Source organism: Protopterus annectens, chromosome 1.part0, assembly GCF_019279795.1.
Source record: "Protopterus annectens isolate FY-2018-M chromosome 1.part0, PAN1.0, whole genome shotgun sequence".
NCBI lineage: Eukaryota > Metazoa > Chordata > Ceratodontiformes > Protopteridae > Protopterus > Protopterus annectens.
Window position 1 is genome coordinate 1955073601 of NC_056725.1, and position 21918 is coordinate 1955095518.

Here is a 21918-nt window from a genome sequence, read left to right on the forward strand (position 1 = left end):
AACGGTTACATAACACATCAAAGGGTGTTTATTACAGTCTTAACAAAACACCTGGCACAGTACCACACAAAACACAACTCAACAAATCAAAAATGAAGTGGGTCCTAAAGCAGTAACATTGGTAAACCACTGGCTATACAACAAGAAACAGAAGATAAACGTAAACTGAGACTAAATTAAAGTAGGGCTAGAAGTGGAGTATCACATCTCAGAGTACTAGGATTGGCCCTTCTAAATGCAGTCATAAGTAATAATGCAAAAATGTGGAAGAAAAACTCTCCACTCTACTCTACTTGATCCAAATATTACACAACGGATCATACAACAAAATTTGTCAAAAGTCTGAAACAATCTAAGCAAGAAGACAGGACTGTCTGAAGTGTGACAGCTTAAATTAAGAGGAAAAAGGAAAGTAAGCAATGTGATAAAACAACAAGGAAAGCTGGATGGATATGTACACGAAAACCACCACAACAACAGAGTAAGTGATTACAATACTGTCACTTGGTAAACCATTACCTAGAAGACTGTATGCTCTTCTGGAGACCTCTGCTTTACATGGATACAGACGAGCAAAGACAGCTCACAGCAGGACAAGAAAACGGGTGCAATCAGTCTAAAAAAGATAGCCGTGAAAGAAAAGTTGTATTCAAAGTCTGAAAAAATGAAGACATAACAGAATCTTTTAATCACCACAACAGGATAAACAAAATCCAGGACCCCACCACCTTTTAAAAGGCTGCTGAATTATTAAAGTTTAGCTTTTTTAACTAAACGTCACAGTACAAAGCTTCTTTATAGCATTTCTTCTAATGGGAAAATACAAAATGCAACACCTCTTCATTTTGCTGAGTTAACGCTTTAAATTTTCATTTAAAAAATCAGTTTCACTGGTCCTTTTTTGAATGTGCTACAATACTGTTATCAGAAAGTGCCATGAAATTTTCCCTTTGATTAATGATAAATATTAATATTCTTTCAGTTCTATAGTATCTCAAATGTTCCATTTCTGTGCAGCAATTTGTGACAATGCAGAAGTCTTCAACCGGTGACTAGAGCCTCAGGTGTCCCCTTGTTAGGTTAAAATATAGCTCTGCCTAATAACAGAACTGCTAAAACACTTCAGCATTGTTAAAATGTTAGTGTATAAATTGCTTGCTCACATCAGCAAATATAGTTTTTACTGTTAAAAATCTATATGCATTAACCTGTTCTGTTCAATTTCTTAACAAGGTGGCTGACACATCCTTGACTCTTTTTTTCTAAAAAAGGCATACCATATAAAATTAGTATTATTAAACATTCTGCAGGATTGCTAAGTACTACTGGATATCAGTCAAGACTAAACATAAACGTTCTGCTACTACACGTTATTTAGCTCTCAGTGCCCTAAGCAGCACTGGCTAATTATAGCCCTTGATACCTACAGATTGTTTTGCCCTTTTTTTGGTTTCCCAGGACTGACCATCAGTTGCTCCCAGTGCCTCTCCTCATTCACATCATCTATAAAACCTGCCAGTCCTCCCGTGGACCTCCTCCAACTACTTCCAACCTCTTTCAGGGCATGAGGCATCTTGGGTATACTGCTGCTGAGGGACTGTTTTCTCCTGGCCTATCCCTCCCCTTTCATTAACACGTTATTCAAGGTGTTAAGGTAAAATGGAGACTGAGACGCATTGGCTATACTTCCAATTGTGACTCTAATGCCCTGCTCCCCTTGTAAACAACCCCCCCAAGCATCCCCACTGTCCATCAGGGATTAAATACTTCAGTGTACCCGAGCGTACAACCGTCCCCGTCCCTCCCTCTGGGATTTGCAAGCTGACATAAGCCACTCAAACTCACTCTCACCCAGCTCTTCAGGTGCCCAAGCCAATGTCTGGCTCAAAATAAGGTCTCTGATCCTCTGCAAGACCGGAAATTTCTGCAGTTTTTAATGGGAAGGCCTGTTAAGCTGTAAAATGTTTCTGAACAAAATATTTTCCAAACACTACCTCAAAAAATGTTGATATCTCACACATTGTAAAAGAAACATGAAACAATACAGCAAAGTTATTCAGGAAACAGCTTTTCAACAGCCCTGATTTCAAAACTCCAAACATCAACTACAATTTTAGGTTTCATTTTTATTCCACTGTATAATGAACAAGCTTCTGAAATATCATCTCAGTAACCATACTTGCTAAACTGACTGCTTCAAAAGCAACTCTTTCTGGGTGTTTGTTTCCAATTATGCCCTGCAATGAGCACCTTTATACACTTTAATTTTGAATAAATTTACAGAAATTAGTGAATTTTTCCTACTCTTCCTAAAAATAATTATTGTAAACAGCAAGGTTTTTTAAACCATAGCAGTTCAATAATATCTATCGGCAGCAACTTTGCTCATATTAACATTCAGATAACACAATATGAACCTTATGTTTTCATGACCTTCATTCAACTACGTTAACACTTTCCATATTCGCAATTAGTGTTAGAAATCTGTTTTCCATGGTCAGAATTGTCTTCTCACACCAAAAAGACATACAGAGTGGCCCAGTACCATCTAGGTTCTATAGTTCATTACTTGGTTAAGGTGTGTTCTGCGTGAGTGTGCATACCCTCCCTGTGTTCACAAGGATTAATACCAGGTGCTCTGGTTTCCTCCTACATCTTTACAGACATGATGTAGTGAACTGGCATTTCCCTAACCTGCCCACGTGTGTGTATGTAGACACACACTCACACTCTCACACACACACACTGATCAGCTTGCAGCCCATTCAAAAGAAAATTATATCTCCTGTGCCCTCTCATTGCTGGGATAGACTCTGTGTCCCTTGCAACCCTGCATCAGATTAAGCAGGTAACTGGAAAATGAATACATGAATGAAAGAAGATATACAGATAAAGCTCAAGTATTGTCAAAATTATGAGCAGGAGGTAGACTGCCCCCAAAGTAAGGACTCACAGCATGACAAGTTATCACACTGATGAAGTACTGCTGTCAAAACACAGTCAGGCTGTTATTCCTAAGGCCTTACACAGAGAAGCAGAGTGCTATCACATTTTACTGAAAGGACCACAGAAACCTTATGGACTACGACTATTATTAAAATGTCACTAAAGTCATAATTATCCAACCAAAGTGTCCAATCAAAAAATCAAAGAAACCCACAAAAATTCTGGGTTGCCATAAAAAAAAATCCTACAGCCAGGACAAACTAGTACTCCCTCCCCAACACTAACAGATACTAAAGACAACATTGCCTCACAATTTAACATATACTTCACTGAATCCATACTAGCCCTCACAAACAAAAATTGTTCTTCCCCTACCCAGACTCACAAAGTACCCAAACTTGATCCCAATAACTTCTCTTTTCAACCTGACCCAATAAACACCATTAGTTAAATATCTCAAAAGGCTTAAACCTATTACACTTGCTGCCAACTATCTACTTGCCAAATATCTAAAAATCGCTGCAGAAGCAATATCCTATCCAGTATCCATATTAATAAAATCAATCCATCTCAGGACAACAAGTCCCTAAAATTTGGAAATATCACATATCATCCAACTACATAAAGGTGGAAACTCTAAAAGAATTATCAAATTACCGGCCAAAAGCTACACTATCAAAAATACTTGAGAAGTGCATCCTTCCACAAATCTGGAACTATCTAATAACCATCTATCTTCTAACACTCAGCATGGTTTCTAGCCTAATCATAACACTACCACAGCCCATGTTAACTTTACTAACATTATTAACCACCACCGCAATCATGGCAACTCAGTTTCCTCCATCTTGCTTGATCTGTTCAAAGCTTTTGATACTCTCTCTCATTTTAAACTCCTAACTACACTCTCGGATCTTAAACCCATTCTGCACTTACTTGATTCCAGCAATATCTAACTGGATGTCAGCAAGCTGTAAAATGGCAACAGAATCTCTCTTCATTACTGCCTGTAACCTTATGAGTTCTACAGGGATCTATTCTGGGCCCTCTCCTTTTATTATCTTTACTAACAATCTTCATACTGCCACTCCACTTGTCTCCGTAGTTCAATATGCGGATGACTCCACCCTGATTTGTGCCACCTTAACACTACAAAAACTCAAAACAATTACACAGCAGTCATTTAATGCTGTGTAATCTTGGCCTAACAATGCACAACTTATACTTAACCCTACCAAAACAAAACTCATGCGAGTCTATACACCTAGAGCTGCAAACGCCCACCCACCATTCACTATCTCATAATTAAACCATACAGTTATTTCTCCAGTTTCCTAAACAAAATTACTTGGAGTGGTCATTGATCATAACATAAAATTTGGCATACACATATCACAAACTGTAAAAAATGTTAAAAAAAAACTAGGAATGCTGTACATAAATCGACACTTTCTAAATAAATCTTCAAAGGCCGCTATTGCAAGAACCCATTTATCTCTACACTACTGTACACCTCACAAATTCTTACAAACATTAAGAAATCTGACCTAGCAAAACTCGAAACTTGCTGTAATAAAATCGCAAAATTTGCCACAGTAACAAATTTCAGCTCCCATCACTGTTTGGCTTTACAACAACTATCCTGTCTTGAACTACCAAATCTACTTGCTTATAATCAACTCACCTTCACCCATCGAATACTAAATCAGCCAGAAAAAATACCAGTACTTCAACAGCTACTAATACACTACTCCAATAACAGGGTACTGCGTTCCAGTAACAAATCCTACCAAAGTATAGCCAAACCTAACAATGCAGCTGGAGTTCCCCTGTACTCCAATTGATAGGCAAAACTTGGAATTCCCTGCCATTAAATAACAGAACTACTAACACTTCCAGCTTTAAAAAAACTCCTCAAATCACACCTATCAGAATTATGGGCCTGCTCCTGCACAAACCCTGGTTAGGAAACAGATGTCTTAAGGCATCTAAAGGAACACAACTTGTTACTTTTGTATTTGAACAGTATACCCCTAATAAGCATACATATACTTAACTTGCTTGTTTTCTACCTACAATCACAGTAGTGCTATTCTTTGTGTCCTGTCTAGACTACATGATTGTATCAGTGAAATGTATAACATATATTTTCATTTTGTACTTGTATCTGAGATTGTATCAGTATTTATAGCTCTACATTGTATATGTATCTTACTGTTATTTATAAATGTGGAGCTTTTCTTCCAGGGCCTCTGCTGAAAAAGGACATTTTGTCCAGTCGGACTTTTCAGGTAAACAAATAAAAAAATAAATATCATCAATATAACGAAGGGTAAACCGTAACTAAAGCTACTCAATGTATTTTTAATCCTGATGGTAATATGTAGTTACTACCTGTATATACATACTTGCATTGATTTGTAAGTCTCAGGTGTCATGGGAGTGTTGTATTGCTTTGTCTGTAACCTGCGTGTAATTGCCATTCACTAATTGTTCTAATAATTGTAATGTGTACATGTACCTTGGAGCTTTCCTCCCCGGGCCTCCGCTGAAAATTAACATTCATCCAGTCGGACCATCCCAGTTAACAAATGTACAATAAATAAATAAAATTATCCTGATAGTCACACGACAAAAAAAAAATCACTTTTGTCTTGATGACATAGCTTACCTTATGAACACAACCACAATAGACTAGTCTGAAAAGTTAAGTATTCTAGAGCAGAAAGAATTAAAGTAAGATAATAAACCAAACAGGTTCATAGGAAGTTACTAGGCTAATGGCCCTATGGCCGTTACAAGCCTAGCCACATAATAATAACTGTATTCCCTAACTGACCACTGTTAGATGGTTTGATTGTTTGTAGAGTGAATCTATGATCAGCACCGGCTGCCCCTGTCCATGAGGGAAATAGGTGCTACCCCAGGGGTGAATTTATGGTATCTCATCCAGCTGTCCAGGTTGTGCTTAAATAGGGTCACTGAGGAGCTCTGCTTAATGTGAATTGGGAGTTTTTTTTCCAGAATACAGCAGTCTCTGGGTGACATATTTGTCTCTCCAGCATGTTCTGTTTAAGTCACATGCTAGGTTAAGATCTCTGGAACAAGTGACTCTTGTCCCATTTGATTTGCGGATGTGCAACATTTCCATTAGGGCTAGGTCAGAGACTCCTCTGTAGATCAGGCACATGCAGCCTCTCAGCAGCCTATAGGAGGAAATAGTACAACAATAAGGCTTCCAGTCTTCCCATGTAGATCATGTTTTGGAGTCCCGGAATTCTCTTGGTCAGGAACCTCTGTAGTATCTTCAGCTGCTGCAGGTGTCTGGTGAGGTACACGCAAAAGGGAGCACTGTACTCCATTAGTGGTCTGATGAGGGTGGAGTACAGAGGAGTTATAAAGAACTTGATCTTGGATGAGATGCCTTTACTTATGAGGTGTGCAATGTAAAAAGCTTTCCTTACCGTTGTGGACATATGGTGATCAAAGTTTAGACTGATATCAACTTGTGTTCACAAGTCACACACCACTGGGTTCAAGCTTAGGGGGGGTGCTCCCTATACTGTAATTTGCAGTTTGCCAAAGGGGACAATGATGCACTTTTTTGCATTTAGTTTTAAACCGTGGCTTTGGCACCAATCAATTTGTCTATGTTAACCCCTCCTGTAATATGCTTATATCTTTAAAGAACTCAATAACTTCTCCCAGTTTGAAGTCACCTGCAAACTTGGTAAGCCACAGACCACCTACTTTCGGCTGGACTTCTGAGAAATAGATTCCAAAAAGTGGAGGGTCCAGCACAGAACTCTGTGGTACCCCAGTGGTAACTGTTCTACTGCTGGGAGTTGGAATCCCCAACTTTGACAATATGGGTTCTATCAGTGAGTCAGTTAGCTACACATCTAGCAGCATACAAGTTAATCCCCAGCTGGGAGAGTTTTTCAATGACACCTGAGTGGGGGACTGTGTTGAAAGCCTTGGCTAAATCAAGATAGGTGGTATGTACTGCTTTGTCTTCATCCAGGGCTTTGGTGACATTCTCGAAGAAGTCCACCAGGTTTAATAAGCATGATCTACCATTAATGAAGCCAAACTGGGTCAGGTTGAGAGTCTGAAGGTTGCCTGTGTCCTTGCTGATAAGGTCTATGATGATTCTTTCCATGGCCTTATAGACAAGGCTGGTTAGATTTATAGGATAATAGTTGCCAGGGTCAGTTGATGGACCCACTTTGTGCAAGGGGATTACAGTTGCTGTTCTCCACTCTGCTGGAACAAACCCAGTGCCCAGGCTGTGGTTAAAGAGAGTGCCAAGTGGATCAGCTAGGTCATGCTTTAAGTCATTTAGTAAGCAGCCTGGGATGTTATCTGGTCCCACAGAGGCCGTGTTTTTGGCCTTGGAGAGCTCAGATATGACCTGTTCATTGAAGATACTCGGGAGAAGACAAGTGTCAGGTATGCTTTGGGGTATGGCTGGTGGGGGGGGGTGAGGTTTGCGCCAAATCTATCAGCTAACAGACCGGCAATTTCCTCAAGGTCAGTATGATTGGTACCGTCCACTATGAATTCGGCACATAGCTGGGTATTCCCTTTTAGATTTCAGACTTCAAGCTGTGCAAGATATTCTTTTTCTTCTAAGTTCCCTCTTATTCTTAGATATCAGTTTATTCCTTTTATTACATAACCTGTTTATACACGAGGTCCACTGGGGTGGCTTGTTTATACAGGAGAAATTTGTGTTGATCTTGTCAGGTACAACCGAGGCAATACATTTGTTTTAAGTGGTTATACGGAGCATTTGGGTACTCCTCTGCATAGAAGTCATTGTTGGGTGTGTTAGGAGGGGGTATGAAACTTTTCAAACCATTGCTTAGTAGGCTAGAGTTTGTTTTGGAGAAGTTTCTCATTTTTATTGGTCCTGCGCAGATGACAGGTCTAATCGTTACTTTGATCAAGACGGATTTTTGGTCTGACCTCACTGGGGAGGGCAGAACACAGGGCATAGTGCAGTGGCCCCCATATTGGTGAGTACTAAATCCTGTACATTTGAGCCCCTTATGGGGTGCAGACTAACTGTTCCAAAGCATTTGTCTTGACAGAGTCCTGGAACCCCAGTGTGATCGAGCTTGTGCTGATGTACCTTGCACACTCAATAGAAAGCTAGTTGAAATCTCCCATTACCAAGGTGCTTGGCTGTAAAGTGAGTGACTCAAGCAAATCTAGATAGATGGTGTCCTTCTAATGGCTCATGGTGGGGGATCTATAGCTAGCAATTATGTGGTAGGGTGTTTTACCTATAGTTATTTGGACCTGGAGTAGCTCAAGAGAATCATACTGTTTAACCAGTCTTGAGGTATATTTGAATTTAATGAAGATGGATACATGTCCACCTTTGGTTCTTTCATGCTTGTTTTGAGGTCTGAACATGTGGAAGGCATTGTAGCCTTGCACAGCCAAGGTGCTCTCTGCGGCCTTGAACCAAGTCTCAGTGACTGCACAGACGTCAGCATTTTCCAAGGTGAGGTTCCCCACCAGCAAAAATAGTCAAATTAACTTCCTTATCACCAAGCATCTTTGTCAACAACTTATCCTTTATTTAGCATCAGAATAACAAATATTCAATAAATCAACTGCAGAACTTTTCTCAAACAATTAGACAAAAGAACAAATTGTACTCATAACTACCACATCAGTACATCAGTTTTACAGTTTTAGATTTCTGGGTCTTGAATGCCTTGTGCAAAAATGGTGAAATAAAAATATACCCAAACGCTAACCATCCATACATAACACTGTGTTTTTGGTGGCTGGAAAAGCAAGTCATTCCTCTCTTTCAATGACAGAGTACAGTAAATTTTGGATGGATCAGGAGTTGCTAGTTACTGCTTGACTTGGGTAACATACTTCCAAGAATGACAGAAAAAAGCACAAGCAAACATGAGTGTGTCTGACTAATACCAGTACAACGTTGACTATGCAAAGGCTAACAGCTCTTTTTCTGTCCCCATAAAGTCACCCCACTTGTCTGTACTTACTTTCAGTGTACTTTCTCCTCACTCACACTCCAGTGTAAATGACCATGTTTTCAGCATGCCTATTGCAGCTGCCAATTGAGTTGGTCTGATACACTGTCCTCACTACCCTGCCATAAGAATTAATTTCCATGCCACTGTTCCTGCATTTTCCCAGTAAACATAATCCACCTAAGCCACTAAACCTTTAACTTCCTGTGTTTTGTGCCTCCAGTGACGTAACATGGCAAACCATAAGATGAAAGCAATGAAAGCATTTGGAATATATACACATATAAATAAAATGTTCTCTATTGCAATGTATACACATATGATTTGTATGAGTAACATGCAAACAAAAATGAATACTGGGTATTACGGATGAATGGGTTACAGGAGGTCTCTATGTTGCAAGGGTGGAGTGGGACAAGCATTTACAATAGAACACTACTCCCCTATGGTACAGAGGTAGGGAACTTCCAGTACACTGGTGTTGAATAAGTACCTATCTGGACTATCCTGCAAAATGGTACAGGACAGGCAAGTTGGTCTTATATTTATTCATACAACCAAGAATCACATATAGAACCTTATGAACCCCAACAGTGATGTCAATAATAATCCCCAAGTCCAACAAATAAATAATTTGAACCAGTACACCACACTACATGGCATATAACTGCTTTGTAATTGAAAGTTTTTGCAGGTATGGAGATATACTGATGTACCCAAAAATGAAATGATTATTCAAATACTACAAAAAAATGAATGTTGTAGTTAAAGGTAATGAGAAAAGCTCAGCAATATTCTCTAGGGAGAATTGCTCTTCTACAAAACTGCCACTCAATACTAACTATGAAAATGATCGGCAAAGACATAGACAACCTTCAGACATTGGACCCCACCCAGTCTGGCTTTGTTGAGGGAAGGCCAAACCTATTAAACATGGTGGACTTCTTTGACAAGGTCACCAAGGCAATGGATGAGGGGAAAACAGTGCATACAACCTACCTAGACCTGGCTAAGGAGTTCACTACAATACCCCCACTAGGGTATAGTTGACAAACTCACCAAACTGGGCATAAATCCTTACACAACTCACTGAATTGCCAGCTAGCTCACAGACAGGACTGAGGAAGTCAGGACTGGTGGGACCACCTGCCACTAAGAGACTGATCACCAGTGGAGAACCTCAGGGCTCCATGCTGTGACTGTTCTTATTTGGCATCTACCTCTCAGACGTAAAGACTAATACCAAGGGCCTTTGGCTGACTAAGTCTACAGATTACTCCAAAATGGTAGTTATGACAGATTACACCCACAACACAATCATTTTACAAGAGGGTCTAACACAGACAAATGACTGGTGCCAAAGCCACAGATTACAACTCATTGCCATGAAATGCATTACATTGCCTTTTGGGAAAAAGGCCACCCAGGCTAACTACTCCAATGATAAGACACCCCTAAGAGCTGACCAGGTAGTCAGGGATCCTGAAACATATGAAGTCAGTAATCTGGCCTTTGTCCAACATGTCTCAGAAGATCCCCATGCTCTGCAACAGGCTCCCCATCCATGTGAAGCAGAGTCCATCCCTAACCCCGCTTCAGCTCAACTTTGAGAAATCATCAATTCACCCCAGGACTGGCCTCCATGTTTCCGATAGACAAAGGCAGACTGTAACAATGTCCAAACTAACATACGCCCCATAACCTTTAGAAATTCCCTAACATACCCCCTACTAATAAACACCTATGATACAAGGGGACACAATTCAGCTGAGTTGCACGGCTAGCCTTATAAAGGCCATGGTGGTCACTAGCTTAGTACATACCTATGAACTTCTTGTTACTATTACATCTTTTTCATTCTCAATACTGTGGGTCTATGACGAATGTTTAGCACACAAAATAATGTCACAGCCCTCTATGTTTACAGTAACCTGCCATGTAATAAACAGTATGTAATAAAACTATTAAAACATCAGCTGCCAATCATAACACAGAAACAAATGAAGTAACAAAAGTGCTATTAATTACAAGACTTGCACTGTAAACCCTTTAATACAAATAAGGATACCTGCCTGAAGAATCCCCCACCCCACCAAAAGTGGTAATTCCTGTTTTTTTGGGGGGGGGAGGGGGGGAGCGGCAAATTACTAGATTAAAAGTCCTTTAGGATCACATCACATATGAAAGAGGGAGCAAGCTTGACAAAAATGGCATATTATCATATCTGCCCCTCCTGGTTAACGGCTTAACAATTCAACAGCTTTAGAAATTGTCACCACATTTTTTTTTCATAAATGTCAGAGCTTCCTGAAGCACTGCTTATGTGAAACTTTGTGAAGCAGATAAAATTGCACCTCACTGCATAGCTGCAAAGAAATTAATTTAAGGGAAACACTCTAACCTGTTGTCTGACACAGACCACACTTGTGGCTTAGTTAGAAGTCTAAGGCATTACACAGTCCGACATTCACAAGGGTGCTGCACACTTGAAGTCCTACCCTTCAAATGAGAGGTTAAAAGGAGGTCCAGGCTGCCTCAGCTGGTGGTACCTTAAAGTGGACGGTAAAGGGGTCATGTCACTAACCTGATGTCTTCTCCAAATGTCCCTTGGGTCTCCCACGAAAATGGCACTAAAATATAGTGGGACTAACCAATACAAAAAAAAGTATCTGCAAGCAGGTTCTGTAAAATTCTGCATCAGTCTTTAATTTAGACAATTACATCTCTTCGTCATTAACCCATAATACTTCTAAAAAATAATATACTGGCCCCATATCACTTCATGGTAAGAAAGCAAAACCTGGCAAGGAGGGAATGATGACTGTCTGAACATTTAGAAGTTTGATGAGGCAGTCTATAAAAAACTATTTTTTGGTCACCTCATTTCTCGGCAAAACTGCCCTCAACCACCCTCCACCAACAAGACACACCCAACTGAGGGTGTCTTCTCATTCAAGTATCTGGGGCTAACTCTTGACCCAAGCCTTAACTTAATGTAAAAGATACAGTCACAATCAAACAATACTCAGATATATAGTAGGTCTCGTCTCTCATCTGCACAGCACACCTCCTCAATGCTAGCAACATATCTGTGGGATTCTCTCCCCAGTGGCTTTCATCAAATCATAACCTTCACCCACTTTAGATCACTCTCCTACTTACAAGAAAGAGCCTCCTGCAGATCAGATGTTTTATCCACCCCTCCGTAACAAACAAAAATGAATACAAAGCCTTCCACTCACTCTGACTCTACAGCCAGCCTCACTACTCACTCTTCTCTTTACACCAACCATATGTAAAAATATCTGAATTTACATTTTAATCCTGCTTTAATCTTGCTTCTCTTCTTCTTGTTTGTACCTTTTACAACATCCCAACAACTAACCTTTCCCTGAGGGCAAGGGTTACATATAATTATCTCACTATTTATGCATTTACTGACATCTGATTACCAAGAAACTCCAACTGGGTAGGTATCCATTGGCAGTGGCGGCCCAGGAAGAAAAGATCCAAAGTATTACAAATATTTTAAGAACAGTAATTTTACAATCTTCAAACATAATACAAAAACTTCTAGTTTACATTACACCAAATTAGACATTATGTGAAAACATTACTTACAAACAGATACAACTTATAGGACAATGAATTAATATTCAAAGACATTTTAGCCAGTTTAGAAAAAATAAAGGTAAGTTTGTATAACACAAACATGAACTGCAATATGAAGTGACAGAAAAAACAGGGCTATGGTATATTTAGACAGAGAGTCAGGAGAAAAAATTATTGAAGTGAGTGAAGAAGAGGGAGTAAGGACGTATATGGTATGAACAGGTACATGTTCATGTTTAGAGACATAGTTTACTCTGGGGTTGAGCAAAAAAAGAGCCAGATTCAGACTAGGAAGTCTTTCAGAATGTTTTTAAAGCACTGGAGGGATTTATATTTATCATCTAATTATTGATGTAGACAGCTTACATCTACCTATATACATAGATTGATATATCCTCTTCTTTCTTATTTAATGTTTTATTATAATGCACAAGTTCATTTTTGGAGTATACTACTGATTGTCTCTTTTAACTGTAACAGTCTTGTATTACATTATGCTTCTGTTGATCTCAATATTATCAGCAGCTGAAATTAGTCCTTTTGTGATCAGCCCACACCCATGGTTAGCAAACTTAATAAATAAAATAAAGTTCAACAATGGCTGTTTGATTAAACAGCAAATAGAATTAAGCTAGAGTGTGATAAGGTTAATCGACAGATTAGGTCATGACTAAAGTTTGGCTCCCAGAAAACAATAAAGTGTAACGACTTCTCATCTTTTTGTGGATGACTTAAAAGTACATCGTTCATCAGGTGGGGAACTGAAAGCACAACTACAAGTGGTCAAAACTTCCTCAGATGACAAAAAAATGTCATATGGTCTTGATAAATGTGCAAAACCAACCTTTAAAGCAGGAAAGCCGCAGCACCAAGAAAATAGTCTGGGACAGGAATGCGATATAAAAGTACTTGAACAAGAGGAAGTGTATAAATATTTGGGAATTGAAGAAGGATCAACAGTAAATTGTGTACAAATGTGAATAAAAGTAAAGAATATTTTAGAAGATTAAAATTAATACTGAAAACAGCTCTGGCATCTAGGAACAAAGTTCAAGCTATAAACCAGTTTGCTCTTCCGGTCCTAATTTACAGTTTTAGAGTGATTGACTGGTCTCCGAAAGGTATTAGATCAGTTGGACAGGAAACAAAAAAATGATTCATACTTATCACATGATTTACAAAGAAAGGTTTATACCAAGATTATATATTTCCTCCTCTGAAGGAAGTATGGGCCTCCTCGAAACTGATTACATGTACAAATCTGCAACCCATAAAACACAAACGGGTCTATATCACTTTATCGAACTGTCACATCAACGAACAGCATTTCATCAGAAATGCCATTCGTTGAATTACCCTCATGTAGGGGGGCTGTGCCCCCCACATCCCCCCACTAATTATATACACCAACTCCAAGATCGCACTACACTGGGGAAAGGGCAAATTTCCCGATCCTCAATGTTCCGCGATCTCAGTATTAACAGTTCAGTGAATGGCTTGTTTGATGTAAGTGCACTGAAAATGCCATTCTCTGAACTGATTTTCTGATGAATTGACAGCAACCCGATCCAAACACAGCAAAAGTTTTAAAACATGAGGAGAAGTCATCTAACATAACTTCCCTGCTTAGTTTAGCAGAAGCATATTGCCAGTGTCAAGCGGGAAAAGAAATCAAACCAGAAGTACATAAAAATCAGGCAGCAACTGAATGTGCCAAAAAAAAAAAAAATGAAAAGAAAAGAAAGAATATAAGATGAAGGATCAGATGAGAAGGCAAGAAATGTGGAAAATGCATTGCAAGTACAGAAAATTCTTGGAACAACCGCATGTCGATCAAGACCGAATGCAGGAATGGTTAAGGAGAGGTGACTTTACACCAAAAGGCAAAAGGTTAATATTGGTAGCCCAGGATAGTGTGTTACATACATGCTGATTTACAAAGTCCACTGAACATGTGGGAGAAACAGACAAATACAGGTTTTGTAAAACAGAACTGGAAACAGTCGCACATCTTGTTGCTGGGTGTGATACACTAATAGCAGAAGAACTGAACACTAATAGCAGAAGAACTGAACACCAAAAGGCAGGATTTTGCAAACATTGTAATACTAAAGGTGCTGAGAAGCACTGGAAACATGAGCCATAGAAAATGATAAAAGTTTATACCACATGGTCTCACCCGTTACTAAGTTGAAATAACAGTTCAAGTAACAGATATAGTAGCCCATGAAAAGAAGCCAAAAGTAGTACTGATCATTGAAAATGCTACACCCAGTGACTACAGTGTCTTACATACATAGAAACAAAATTATAAAATACCAGGATTTACAGACAGAAATAACGGCAATGTGGAAGGAGGATACCCAGACAGTTAAAACAGTAGTAGGAGCAATGGCTTTTATAAAAAATAATTTACAAACGAACTTAAATATTTTGCCGATACATGTAACTCCATATGAAGTGCAGGAGGAGGAAATTCTGAGCACACTGCGGGTGATGCGAAGAGCACTTCTGGCTAACAGCAAAGATTGAAACAATACTAATTTCATGAACTTTAATCAAACTTTGACTTAGGAATGGGGTCCATCCCCATCATGGTATTAGACACCCAAAAGACTTGGAGAAATTAAACAGATTATATCTATATAGCTACCTGTCTATCTAGATATATCCTCTTCTTTACTCTTTAATGTTTTACTATAATGCACAAGTTCGTTTTTTTGGAGTACACTACTGATTGTCTCTAACTGTAACATTCTTGTATTACATTACGCTTCTGCTGATCTCAATATTACCAGCAGCTGAAATTGGTCCCTTTGTGATCAGCTCACATCCATGGTTAGCAAACGTAATAAATAAAATAAAGTTCAACAGTGGCTGTTTGATTACACAGGAAATAGTATTATACAGTAGTCTGTGACAGGATGGAGGCAAAATGACTGCATGATGGGGAACTCCACTTCCGGTGATTATAACAATTACAAACGTTTAACAAAAGAAAGTTTTACTCTGTGCAGAATTTCTGATATTTCATATAATATTAAGATGTTTCAGATCTGAAAAAAAATTTATAGGACTATTAAACAAAACCTAGGAAATAGTCTCCATATATCTCAGGCCATTTATTATCTTTAATGCTTTAAATAGGACACTGTGATCCTAGCAGGAACCATCCTACAAAAAGGACACACATTAACTGTATTTATAAGCAGTTACTTTACTTATGCCCATTTACATATTGCTTAAAGTTTACTTATAAACAGACCTCTTAACTGTACACAGTGTAGAGGGACATTCCCTTTTTTTGGTGTGTGTGTGTGTGTGTGTGTGTGAACATTTCTATTTTCAACTTGATTCTGCAAGTGCATTTTTATTTCCAGGCTTAATTTACTCCTTCATATGATCTTCCGTAATTGTTCCGTCACACATGATTTTGTAGCTGTTTAGTATTCAAGATGCCAGAGTAAACTGCTAACATACTGGTGGCACCAATAATCTGCATTTGAGAATGGACTTACTAGCGTTCTCCAGCAGGGTGTTAATGTTCAAGTAATGCCCGCTGAAAAACGAGTCCCCCACTTCCCAGCAGTATATCAAGATGCCGTGGAGCTCGGATTGAGAAAACAGAATGGCCACCATTATTTTACACTCGTTAAGCAGCGCTTCTGCTGTTTAGCGAATGTAAAATATATTAAAAAGAAAAAAAACTGAAAGACGAAACTGTGTGTGTGTGTGTGTGTGTGTGTGTGTGTGTGTGACTAAGTGAGTGAGTGAGTATATACGTGCATGTCAGTGAAGTGAGAGCGAGCTGTTATTTTACACTCACTAAGCAGCCCTTCTGTTGTTTAGCGAGCGTAAAACAAAAAAAAGAAAAAAATTAAAGCATGTGTGTGACAGTGTATGCATGTATGAGAGTAAGAGATACAGGGAGAGAGGGAGATAGCGATCGCTCCAGCGAAACAGAAAAGTGTGTGTGTGTATGTGTGTTCATGTTTCTCTTTGCATGTGTGAGTGAATAAGTGCATGAAAGCCGAGACAGACTGTGTGCTTGTGTGTGTGAGACAGAGAAAGAGACAGAGTGTGTGAGTAAAGTGTGAAAGCAATCGAACGTGCCCTGGTAACGTGTGTGACAGAGAATGAGAGAATGATCATTGGCAGCAGCAGTTTTACATACCCCTTCACCTCTTAGACATACCTACCAACCTCTTAGCACAAGATATCTGGACAAAGCCTGACATAATTGGGGGATGCTAAGAAACAGGAATACATTTTGGTACTTTTACATTATCAGGGCAACACTTCGAATGAGTGCTTTGAATACTGTATTTCAAGCGCTGTTGTTCTCTTTAAGTATAAATCTGTGTATTTCATTTTCACATCCATTTCTGTTTCACTCTATTAAGAGGAACAGGAAAATGACATCAATCAACACTTATTCTTAATTGCTGACACTACTAAGTGCAAGCAGGAAGTTACGTTTTGTTATGCTTCCAATGCACACATGTATTTTACAAGACTAAACATTTGTTGTTGCTGGTGTTTTGTTTTATTTTCTATCAGGGCAAATTCCTGACAGGCATCATATGTGTCAGCAATATTCGTTGGATATGAACACTCGTCCAAATCAGAAACCAAGACTGCCCACAAATAAATAAATAAGTCCATAAATTAGGAACACATCATAACTGTAATTTGTAAAGAGGGGATGAATTGCTGTGCACTTTCTTAAGAAAAATAACTTACATGAGTATCATTATTATGATTACCTTTTCTAAAAAAAATCACTAATTTTAAGAAGGGATAAAGCCAAATTCAGGAGTCTTCTTCGATTGGTTACCATAAGCAGAAGTGTCGTAGCACCTCCCCATCCTATTCTTCAATGGTTACCATTAGCAGACGTTCATAGGCAGGTACTAGGCTATTGGCCCTAGGGCCTATATAAGCCTAGCAAAAAATGTACCCTGGCTTTCGCCACCCAAGAAAATTATTTTCCTGTGCCCCTGTCGAGCAGAGCCACAGAAGTGATCCCTGGGGTGAATTTCCTATTTCCCATCCAATCATCAAGATTTTTCTTGAAGAATGCTAATGAGGAGCTCTGTTTGACATAGATAGGTAGTCCTGTTCCAGAGTATGGGAAGTCTCTGGGACAGGAATCTATCCCTCCAGCATGTTCTGTTTCTTGTGGTGACAAGGTTTTGGTCCCTAGAGCGTGCAGCTCGGAGGGATTGGGATTTCTTTAAGTGGAGCATGTCCAACAGCTCTGGGTTTGACATAGCTTTGTATGTTAGGCAGAGATAGCCTCTGAGTAGGCGATATGCGACGGAGTAAAGCTGGAGTTTTTTGAGACTGTCTGCGTACGGCATCTGTTTGAGACCAGTAATCCTCTTTGTGAGGTATTTCTGTGGCCTTTCCAGTTGTTGTAGATGTCTTATGAGGTACATACCAAAAGGGGCGTTGTACTCTATAATGGTTCTAATGAGTGATGCGTAGAGGGAAACAATGACCTCTTTTTTTCTGGATGAGAAACCTTTTGTGATGAGGTGAGCCATGTAGAAGGATTTCCTGACCACTGTGGCGATGTGATTATCAAAGGAAAGACTACTGTCCACCTGTGTCCCAAGGTCTCTTGCCACATTTTCGGCGTTAAGTAGACTACAAGCTACGTGGTAGGTCATGGGTACAGAGATTTTACCAAAGGGGATGACAATACACTTTTTTGGCATTGAGCTTCAGGTCATGGCTTTGATATCAGGCATCTGTCTCAGTGAAGCCCTTTTGTAGTATGTCCACATCGTTAGGAGTTTCGATTATGGCTCATCTGCAAACTTTGTTAGCCAAAGACCTCCTGTGTTAGCCTGTACTTCAGAGAAGTAGATACCAAACAGGAGAGGACTTAGCTCCTCCCTATTCCATTCACCATTAACATCCTTATGCCTCATAAGACTGTGACATGCTAAATAGGAGGTGTGCCCTCTCTTCATTGTGTAAATATACGTATTTGAAGTTTATTAATTTGCTCGATTTTCCTTGTCTTATGAGATGTTTTGATGTGCTAGGTTTACTCATTAAAAAATCCTGCTCCTCAATCCTTAACTGCTGAAAAAGCAGTGACAGAACGTTGCAAAGTCTAACTGTACTTCTTTACTATTTTAATTGCTATGTGACTTGTTTAAACGTGTCATTTTTAACAGTGTTACTATACTACAAGCTGATGTGATTAGCAGGCATCACTGTTGTTTAGTTTCTTTGACCAGTAACGGATTTGCACTTAAAGAGAGAACAACAGCGCTTGAAATACAATATTCAAAGCACTCATTCGAACTGTTGCCCCGATAACGGGGAAAGTACCGCCATTTTAAATATTGCTCTTATAAACTTTGAAAGTTGCTAGAACAGGATTTGTGTTGTTAGCATATATTTGAAGGATATGAAATCTGAAACTCAAATGCATGTCATTATCTGAAGTAAATAAAACTTTGAAACCCAAATGTATGTCATTATTTAGTAACGTCTGTCTCCAATGACTGGCTATAAACCAAACCTTTTAGGAGTAACAGACCAAAAATATAAAGTAAATAAATACCTGGATTTTTTAAAGTGTTAAACATTGGATGTAAAATGCTTCCTTCAGCACCACTAACATATACTACAGCAAGTATGACACATTTGGCGGAGGAATTATTTTACATCATAAATACATTCGCCTTCTTTCGGCTTTTTCCCGGTTAGGGGTCGCCACAGCGGATCACCCATCCGCTCATGACTGGCAGTAGAGTTTTTCAGTGCCAAGGTGACAGCCCGGCACCCAACCTTACACAGAAGGCACATGCATGTACACACACACACCTAGGGCCAATTCGGAGTGTCCAATCCACCTACAGCATGTCTTTGGGATGTGGGAGGAAACTGGAGCACCCAGCGGAAACCCACGCGACCACAGGGAGGACATGTAGACTCTGCACAGAAGGCACCCAGCCAAGAATCGAACTGGAGAACCTCTTGCTGTGAGGCAGTAACGCTAACCGCTGCACCATCGTTGCCGCCCTACATCACAAATACATTAAAAAAATAAAATAGTACTTAAAAAAAATACATAAGCAAGTAAAACACAACCACTTTACAGACAGCCCATTCTCTAAGGACATTATTGCTTGCATAACAGGTGTCATATTTTACATCTCCTCTTTTCAGAAGCGAAAATAAAGGACTTTGTGGGATAGGCTTATTTAATATCATTCATTAATATACAAAGAGTTGTAAGCTGCGGCTTTGACAATATGATTAATTATTCTGCATATTTCTTGTACAGAATAATTAAACATATTGTCAAAGCCGCAGCGTAATTATTCTGTATATTTCTTGTCGCGGTGGTGGTGCTGCGGTAGCGTTGTCGCCTCACAGTAAGACGCTGTCCGGTTCAATTCTCAGCTAGAACGTCTTCTGCGTGGAGACATGCGTGAATGGGCGTACCTTCATTGAAGGTTGTGCGTCAGGGCTAGTAACTCGGCACGTAAAACTCAACTATCAATCATTAGCGGACCAGAGTTCCGCTGTGGCGAACCCTAACCGGGAAACGCCGAAAGACACAACATTCTGTATATTTCTTGTTACTCTTCTGAGCTTGTTTTTCTAAGTAAACACAGTCCTGCTGGGCGTGTGAAGAGTTATGTACATAGATCTCAACCTTCCATCTCTAAAATGAGGCACACTGGCCCTCATACTGTGGAACAAATGGGCAGGTGACTAACAACTTCAACTAGGAAGGTTATAGGGTAGTTAAAATATGCTGGCTTTATTTGTCAAAACGATATTTTAATGAATGAATACGATTAATTTCTATTAACCACAGATATCAGTTAAAAAAAATCTTAACACTGAATGTGTGACAGATCTTTTCAACGTGGAACTTTGAGGAATATGAACGTTTTAAGATGCCAAATGAGGTACGTTCAACGTAATGAGGTACAGCTGAGAGGCATGATTAATTTAACGATCAATATGCACATTTTATGCTTATTAAGTGGAGAGCTAAAGACACATAGGAAGACTTCATTACTGTTTCCCAGCTAGACATACACATTTTTTTTCCAAGTCCCTATAGTTTTAGTATGTTTGCAGGCGTTGCCTGATAAATAATTACAGTTGCTATGTGCTAGGCCTCTAAACGTATCAGTAAAACGCGTAGCTTGAAATGTACATAAAAAAAACTCATTTAGGACGAGCACCCAGCTAAACATCATGGATTTTCCTGGTTCTGCACCCTCCTGGTCATGATTTATAAAGTACAGTACGACATACATTTAACTACTGCAGTTTCATTTAGAACATTTTCCCTCTTTCGAGTGTATTTCTCAGCCGTCCAGATTTCTGTCTCACGTGTCTGATCTACTCCTCAGGGCGAGTTTCAAAGTTCGTAATTTTTTTTCGAAAACATATGCTATTGCAAATTCTACCAACCATTTTAAGTTTTAACACTGAATCTGATTTGGGAACTCTGCCCCGTCCCACCAGTTACATGTGGCTTTGATCACAGCTAAGCAGCTGAAAGGTGTAAATTGTCATTTGCCAAAGACAAGACTCCTGCATAAACATGCTCATCATCACATTACAGAATCACCTCAAATACAATCTAAAGTTAGTGGGATACACCCCCTACTGCTAAAGGAACTTACTGTGTGGCCGAGGAAACGGGACAACACCACTATACTTGCAGATATTACTTATCGCACAATTTACACTACTAAAAAGTACGTTGTGTAAATATGACATCAAATATATCACTGATGGAAACTTCTCACTTTATTTTCAGTATTAACCCGAAGTAGGGCGGGGCTGAACGACGTAGTAAAAGGTCAAAGTACTGCAAATCCAGAAACTGATACAAATCCATTGCGCCCAAATAAACACGAGAAAAAGGGGTTATAGTGCCCTCTGTTGGCTATTACAGTACAAACTTTGATTCGTATTTGTCAGCAATGGATATCAGCTGTAAGAACTGTTAAAGTTGCACGAGAGAAGTCAGACAAGTGTCCTGATAGTACTGCAGCAATTACTGCTGAGAAAATGGATTTGATGTTTTTAATAAGCCATCTGGATACAGCAAGCGAATGATACTATCCTGTGCCCTGCTGCCACTACTATTGTAGGGCTCTGCAGAAACAGAATACCACCTGTATGATCTGAGATTATCGTGGCAATATTTAAATGGGCGGTGGTGATTCTTCACCCGCAGATCCACACTGGGGAACCACTATACCCTCCACTGAGCATCAATCATCCGTAGGCTGCTTATAGCGTCAAACACTACCGGTCCAAGATCAGTTATCCTAAATGGAGTGCA

The 21918-nt window shown here is 39.4% G+C and overlaps 1 protein-coding gene across 2 annotated transcripts in view; it reads right to left on the minus strand.

Annotated features, from left to right (window-relative positions):
• The window catches only part of ADI1 (acireductone dioxygenase 1), a 589079-nt gene extending 567658 nt beyond the window's left edge, over positions 1 to 21421 (minus strand). Inside the window, exons 1-2 of one of the 2 annotated variants that reach the window (XM_044070421.1) lie at positions 21251 to 21421; positions 520 to 616 (exon numbers count right to left, since the gene is read on the minus strand). The gene's annotated coding sequence lies outside the window, so the exon portion shown is untranslated. The remainder of the gene's footprint in view (positions 1 to 519; positions 617 to 21250) is intronic. The other variant, XM_044070412.1, reaches the window with a different exon arrangement.
• Positions 21422 to 21918: the final 497 nt, after the last annotated feature.